Source organism: Rattus norvegicus, chromosome X, assembly GCF_036323735.1.
Source record: "Rattus norvegicus strain BN/NHsdMcwi chromosome X, GRCr8, whole genome shotgun sequence".
NCBI classification, from domain to species: domain Eukaryota; kingdom Metazoa; phylum Chordata; class Mammalia; order Rodentia; family Muridae; genus Rattus; species Rattus norvegicus.
This window is the reverse complement of record NC_086039.1, coordinates 73,862,647-73,870,639: the sequence shown is the minus strand read 5'-3', so window position 1 is coordinate 73,870,639 and position 7,993 is coordinate 73,862,647. Positions and strand designations below refer to the sequence as shown.

General features: G+C 46.6%; 1 long non-coding RNA gene across 1 annotated transcript in view; it reads right to left on the bottom strand.

The window, feature by feature from the left end:
- Positions 1 to 2,220: 2,220 nt before the first annotated feature.
- The window catches only part of LOC102555916 (uncharacterized), a 101,580-nt gene continuing 95,807 nt past the window's right edge, over positions 2,221 to 7,993 (bottom strand). The window contains exon 4 of the long non-coding RNA XR_010061264.1: positions 2,221 to 2,863. This is a non-coding gene — a long non-coding RNA (uncharacterized LOC102555916). The remainder of the gene's footprint in view (positions 2,864 to 7,993) is intronic.

The window sequence follows — 7,993 nt, the reverse complement described above, 5'->3', positions numbered from 1 at the left end:
GGCAGTGATGGGTATGGACGCAGTATGGGAGCTCAGCTGCAGCAGACAAAGGAACATGCCAATGCTGCATAGTGCCAATTCTCTGCTCACAGAACACCAGGAGGCTTGGGCCAGCAGTCCTCACTGCTCGCCTTGCTAGGGGTGAGGAGAACATGGAATGTAGGCTCTACCAAGGGCTACAAGCACTATGGTAGTAACCTGTGAGCTAGCAGGTCACTGAAGATGGGTGGAGTGCATGGACCTGAAGCTCCTTCAGATCCTACCCATAGATGCCCTGCCTAGCCACAAAATCGCCCTGACTCTGAGCAACAACAGAATATCTGAGAAGAGTCTCAGTGATAGCCCAGTGTTTGTGAAACTTCATAAACCTTAACCAGACCAATGACTCGTTACAGTAAATACTTGTATGTAAAGTTGTTTGAGAAAAAAATATATTGTGTGACACACTACAGTTTGCAATTCCATGTCAATGAACAAACTGTGATAGAAAGGTGGGAAAGATGGTGGAATGGAATGGTGTGAGCAAGGTGGAAAGAGGACAGCTGTGGAAACAAGGATGCTGTGGACAGGAGACCATGCTGTTACTGAGAAGGGCCAGCAGGGTGCTGCTGTTCAGCAGCCTGGAGCTTACACAGCTTCTGCCAAGCTACTTGATGGCCCTGACTGAGCAATGGATGTTCAAGATGGAGAAAGTTTCATTTTCTGGACTGGGCCTCCTTGAAAGAACTTCATGGGATGTCCAGTTACCTGAGGTCATGTTGGTGTCTGTAGTCTACGCTGCTGCCATGGGCTGTGTTAATGCTTGTAATTCGTGCTGCCACTGGAAGCCATGTTGGTTTCCTTGGTCAATGGCACGGCTAGGGTAATGTTGGGGTTGTGGGATGTGCATGTTGAGTTCCGTGGTCCATGCTGCCACCAGAAACCATCTGGAGGGTCACGATTAGTGCTGTTGCTGGATGTTAAGGGCAAGGAAGCATCTTTTGTAGTGGTATTGATTACTACAGGCTCATAGTTGAGAATGAGGGACAGTGAAGGCTTCTGTGACAACCTGACCCCTCCCTCAAAAGAAAGAAACAGTCTAGACTGGCAGTCACTGGAGAGAGTCCTGAAAAATTGTGATAAGGATGCTCTTCACAGTTGATGGCTTCTGGTGGGAAGGTGGAAAAGGCCTCAGTTATCTTTAAGGGGCTGGTCACTGACAGTTTCACCATGCTCCAATGAGTGTATGGGCAACATAAATTGGACTTGGTGCATTTTTTTTTCTTTTTGGGGGGAGGGCACAAGAAGAGGTCTGTGGACCTGGGAGGAATGAGAAGCAAGTGTGATTGAGGTGCTTTGTGTGCAATTCCCAAATAATCAATAAAAATATGTTTAAAAAAGGAATACTGGATGTATTGCTTTCTAAAGTTGCTATTATTGTACCTAGAATAGTGTCATCTGTTGCAATGGTTTAGGCTAGCTGCATTTGGCACAAGGCAGTCAACAAGAACAATCTTTTTGTATCAGAGATCTGTCTATAACCATGCTCCTAAAAAGAAATCTATATGGCATAGGGGTTACTAAAATGCACTATGTACAAATAACAGGAACAAAATAAAATCCACCCACACCTGTATTCATAGGGCTTCCCCTGATATACCTGCCTGTCAATGATGTTTTCCTATCACATAGTTTATGCTTTAAATGTACTTATGTCCCTAGTTATTGTAATTCCACTTCTAATTATACCCTTCCTTTTGGTAAACAACTGCCTTTAGGGTGAAGTGTGTGTATGTGTGTGTGTGTGTGTGTGTGTGTGTGTGTGTGTGTGTGTAAATGGTTATACTGCCCTTCATGTAGGTTATGAAGGTTTATGCAAGATAGGCCATACTGTACCCATTTTCTCAATAGGTCTTTGCAAATAATCAGTAGAATTAAGAGATCTCTCCCCCAAAATGTGATTATCTTTTGCATCTACTGGGTCTTGTGATGGTTGCAGCCACAATGACTCTTTTATTGCCTATTCCAGAAATGGCTACTGGAATACAGAGATCTCAATGATGGCCTGTATGATTAATACAACTACTAATATTACAGCAAAGATATTAGCAAAAAAATCAACCAAGAGATGGATGAATTGGACCATAGTTTACAAAATAGAGCTACTATAGATTATTTGTTGCTCAAGCATAATCTTTGTTGTCAACAATTTCCTGGCATGTGTTGCTTTAATGTGTCAGGTTTTTCTCATACCATTGTATGGGTCCCCTGTCCCCATAAGTCGTTACGTGCCCATGGTCTCAGGATGTGGAGGAGCTGGGGAGCAGGATCTCAGATAGTGAATACAGCAGGTATAAATGACCCAGGAGACTGTTTCAGAGGACAGCTTATTTATTGAAATAGAGGGGCTAGCTTATATAGCTCGAGTAGGGGAGAGGGGAAGAAAAGGGACAAGGGAGGAAGGGTTGCAATGGTGGCAGGAACCTTCCAAGCCTATCACCGAGATTAGCAGACTGCCTGTCACATGGTTTCTGAGCAGTCACTTCCCTGGTGGAGAAACAGAAGCTTAACTGGCTTTGTCATGATGGAAATTTCCTTCTCCCAAGAAAGTGATAAATTTGGGATAAGTTGTATCTTGTTCATTGGTGTTCTGAATCCTATTTAGAGCAGGGACCAGTAAATTTTTGAAGTCATGGGGTGACTTTTTTTATCTTCACAGGCCAAGATATCATCCATGTAATGATAAATGTGAATTCTCTTTTTAAAATATGGTTTCAGGGCAGCAGCAACAACTTCTTGACATATGGTGGGGCTGTTGGCCATCCCTTGGGTAATATTCTCCATCTATGTCAGGAGGCTGGGCCAGAGTTGTAAATCTGGGGGACTTAAAAGGTAAAACATTGTCAATCTTTGGGGTGGCTATAGAGGTTAGAGAAAAATCAATCTTTAATATCTATGGGCAACATTGTAGTATTGTCCAGGATTGCAGAGACAAGGAAAAGGTCCCTATCGGTAGAATCCCCAGATCCACATGGATGGCCCATAGATCTTGTAATAGCTACCATCCCCCAGATGTATTTTTTTAATTGCAAATATGGGAGCATTCCACAGGCTGTAGTGGGGAGGATATGGTGGAGTTGTAGCTGTTCTTTAATGAGCTAAGTAAGAACTTCTAATTTCTCTCTGAGCAATGGGCACTATTTAATTCAGACTGGTTCATCTGAGACCCAATTGAAGTAAGGAGTATCATATCTAACAGTGGCTCTTAGAATTGGGGGTGGTATTTATCATAGTTCTCTATCTGGATACATTCACTTTCCATGTTACTGGTAAGAACTGCATCTAGGGCTTCTGAGATATTGCTCCCCAACAGGTTAGAGGCAGTGTTGGCAGTAAGAGGTCCAATAAGGCCAATAGCACAATCAGGATCCTCCCATTTGCAGGCCTCTTTTGTGGTATGTGCCCGTGTAGAGAGCGGCGCGGCGAAACAAAGATGGCGCCGACATCCAGCCTTGTCTGGATATAAACGACTTACTGCGCATGTGCAGGCTTGTCCCCTTGCTAGGGCTCCCTCTAGTGGTGAACAGCGGTACTGCACATGTGCGGTTTATGCACCAGGTGTCAGTTGACCGTTAATATGCTAATGAGGTGATTCATTCTCCGCCAATCCCTGGAGGACAAGTAGTGGGGTGATCCAAGCCCCACCAATCCCTGAGAGATAATTAGCATACTGTTGTCTATATAAGCCGAGCGATTTTGCTGCTCGGGGTCCCTGTTCAAGAGAGCTGTAACACTAAGAGAGCTGTAACACTAAGAAGAGCTGTAACACAGTAAAGGCTTGCTCGCAGAAGAATCCTGTTGCCGCGCGTCGTTCTTGCTGGCGGGACATTGGGCGCGCGACATGCCCGGAAGAGCCTTCTATGCCCATTACTTGTGGCTTAGGGTTTAGTTCCCAATGCTGTGGGACCTCAGATCATTTTAAAAATAGTTCTGTTTGTTCCAGTGTCAATTAGGCATTTAAATGGTTTCCCCTAAATCTTAATATTGAATTTGGGGAGTGAGCATTTCAAAATGTTAGTGACCCACAAGATTTTGTGGATTTTCACTCTTATTGGAAGGGCTGAGGGTTACCACTTGAGGGGACTTGAGGGGCTTGCTGTCTTTACTATATGTAGAAAAATAATCCTTTTCCCAATGGAATCCCTTTACAGCATCAGGGACAGATGCTAGTTTTAGAAGGAGCATCTTCCAGGCCCTTAGATGGGCTGGGGTTAGGACATTCACCCTTCTAATGTCCCTCCTTTCCATATTTAAAACATTTTCCTTTTGTTTTAAGGGCCAGCATGAAGGCCTAGGCAAAGAAAGTAACATTATGGGAAGTTGTCCCAATGTCTTGAGAGGCAACTATTTATTTGCCATAATGTTCACTTTTCAAACCTTGACATGACAGCTGGTGCTCCAAAGTCATGCCTTCCCAAATTGTGCTTTTAAGGAAGATTTCTCTAAGCATAGGATCCAGAATTTTGGATTCTGGGCTGATTTTTGTTCTAAGAGCAAAGTCAGAAGGGGTATTCCTTGGGGTTTTGCTGGAGGCAGAGAATAGAGGAATCCCTGTCTTGGGATGTGTTGGGGGGGAGGGTATGTGAACCCAGGTCCTAATGACATAAGAGTATACCTGATCAAAGTACCCCAAAGGTTGGGTAGCCTGTTGTGCTCCTGTAGAGAAGTTACCTTGACCTAAAACTTATCGAAGCCCCAAGGGGTATTTTGTTGGTTTTGGTATTTATTTTTCCTGATCTGTTGGAGACATTCATCCCTATATAAAGCATCCCATTGAAGGAACAGGGGTAGAGGCAAGAATGACCTACAGATGTCAAGCCAGTCCTGTGTTGTTTTAAGGGCAGCATGGAGGCTCAGTTGAATGGTTTGGTCCAAGGGGCATGAATATCATCCTCTAGTATCTCTTGTCCAAGATCTTTTAACTCATTGGCCTGGTAGGGATAGCAGTCTAGTGAGTGAAAGCAAGTGGGTTGAACATTTCCAGGAAAAGCCAAGGTGTTATTTCCATTGTAGGCAATTTTGAAGGTATCTTTAATCTTGCATAATTGTTAGGTGATAGTTTGTAGTAGGGCAGAACATGTGGAGCCTTCAAGAGTTTTGTGAGTGAATGATGCTGGAGGGGCATAAGATGGTAGTGAGGGGAGAGGTGGGTGTGGAGGGTCATGGGTTACTTTCTAATATATTCCATGGCTCGTTCAAGGGTAGCAGTGTTGCCACAGAGTGGTCTTCAGGGCTCTTTTCAACAGTCATCGCTAAGAATAAGAGGTTTGGTTTTGTCCTTAATTTCCTTCTGAGAGAGACCACATATTGCTGGACAACCACAGTGATGGGGAGGAAGGAAAGGGGTGTCCCTTCTTGGACCTTTTGCCTTTGTGTAAGTTAAGACACCCAGGTCCAGAGCTCAGCATCATAGGGGTTGCTGGAGATCATCCAAGTAACTGAAGGACCTCCTCCCAGAAGGAAATTGCTTCCTTCTGGGAGAGATTAAGCCCTTGCAGCTTGAGGAGGAACTGAAGGCCCCTAATGTGGGAACTGAAGGCCCACTACTGGTGGGAAGCAGAATTTCCCATGCCAGCAAAGGGTGGACATGCTCAGTCCAAAGGGGACCATTCCCAGGTCTACAGGAGTTCCAGGAAATCCACTGAGACTAGGTGCAAGCCTGCACACAAATTCAGGAGAACTGGTGACTACCCTAAGAGCTTTTAACTGGTTGTTGCACTAGTGGGTTCTTTCAGAGAGATTTAGAGAGGCAATTTTTGCTGAGGCCCGAAGGACTGTCAGTGTCACACCAGAGAACTAAGGGCCTTCAGTCAATGCCGGGGAGTAGCCCTGACTAAAAGATGTCAGTTGCCTTTAGTAAGTCCTTTGTGATGGTTCAAATAGACAGTAAAGGAGGAAAGAAGAACCAGCTGATCCTCAGGTCAGGACAGCTAGGGAAGGCACCGATGTCCCCTGGTGAAGAGTACTCCTAATTGGCCATTGCGCCCAGGGTCTTGGGCAGCAGTGATTATAGGTTTAAAAATGACCCAGATTGTTTTGGGTGACAGCTTGTTTATTAAAATAGAGGAGATAGCTTATACAGCTTGAGTCAGGGGAGAGGGGATGCAAAAGGACAAGAGAAGAAGTGCTGAAGGTGGGGCAGGGATCTTCGAAGTATTGGACAGATTAGCAGTCTGTTGGTCACATGATTTCTGAGAGGTCAGTTCTCTGGAGAGGAGGGGAAACAGAAGCTTAACTGGCTTTATAATGACATGGCCTGTGGAGTTGTGTAGGCTCAAGCCTGATTTTGGTAGGCAGTGGCCCCACTCATGCAGTGCTCTCTAAAAGGTGTCCTGGGTATGGGCAGCACTCTGCCATCCGGCTTGGGAACTATGGTGGCTATTCCTGGTTGTCAACTTGGCTACATCTGGAATGAACTACACAATCCAGAAATGGAGGGCACACCTGTCATCCAGATCTTGAGACTGGAAGACACAGGCTTCTGACCTGGTTCTTGGCATGGAGATCTTGAGGCTAAGTGGCTCTGAAAAACTTAGGCCCAGGCCAGGTAGTACACACCTTTAATCCCAGGGGACTGAGGCAAGCAGATCTCTGAGTTCAAGGCCAGCCTGGTATAAAGCAAGTTCCAAATTGCTTCAAAGTCAGAGATGTATAACCTGTTATCTTCCAGAAAGCTGGCAATGGAGCACCTCTGTGCTATTTGTAGAGCCAGGCTGTACCTGGTGTTCCCAGTTTTCCCTGAACAGGATCAGAGGTGGCTAATAGGCTAGATGACCTCTGCACTAGCTCTTGGCCAAGGGCTCTCCCAGGCTCCCCCAAACAGGATCAAAGACGTCAATAGCCCAAATGACCTCTACTATGCAATTTGTATGATGAAGACCACACCATGTCCTCATACATAGCCTATGTATAGAACCCATCTCCATGGATGAAGTTACATGTACTTTAAGAAGAGAATTGAGAGGTCTTCCTGGTTGCTGCCACTGCAGAGAGCCCCTGGGCAGCACCCCACGAGCGAACCTGAGCCTCGGGACCACAGGTAAGACCAAATTTTCTGCTGCAAGAAAGCTGCCTGGTGAGCTTGGGACACACGGAAGCAGAATTTCTCTAGGACCAGGCACGTTCTGTGTTTACCGGAAGTCCCACACCCGAGGATCCCGGCCCGCAGCAGCTCTCTGCTCCCAGACCCGGTGAGAGAGAGACCCAACCGCCTGGTCAGGTGGGCACTCCTGAGGCTGCAGAGCGGAAGAGACCACCAACACTGCTCACCCCTGCCCACATCCCTGGCCCAAGAGGAAACTGTATAAGGCCTCTGGGCTCCCGTGGGGGAGGGCCCAGGAGCAGCAGGACACCTGCCAGAGACACCGCCAGACCCTGAAGGAAACAGACTGGATAAACAGTTCTCTGCACCCAAATCCCGTGGGAGGGAGAGCTAAACCTTCAGAGAGGCAGACAAGCCTGGGAAACCAGAAGAGACTGCTCCCTGCACACACATCTTGGACGCCAGAGGAAAAAGCCAAAGACCATCTGGAACCCTGGTGCACTGAAGCTCCCGGAAGGGGCGGCACAGGTCTTCCTGGTTGCTGCCGCTGCAGAGAGCCCCTGGGCAGCACCCCACGAGCGAACCTGAGCCTCGGGACCACAGGTAAGACCAAATTTTCTGCTGCAAGAAAGCTGCCTGGTGAACTCAAGACACAGGCCCACAGGAACAGCTGAAGACCTGTAGAGAGGAAAAACTACACGCCCGAAAGCAGAACACTCTGTCCCCATAACTGACTGAAAGAGAGGAAAACAGGTCTACAGCACTCCTGACACACAGGCTTATAGGACAGTCTAGCCACTGTCAGAAATAGCAGAACAAAGTAACACTAGAGATAATCTGATGGCGAGAGGCAAGCGCAGGAACCCAAGCAACAGAAACCAAGACTACATGCCATCATCGGAGCCCAATTCT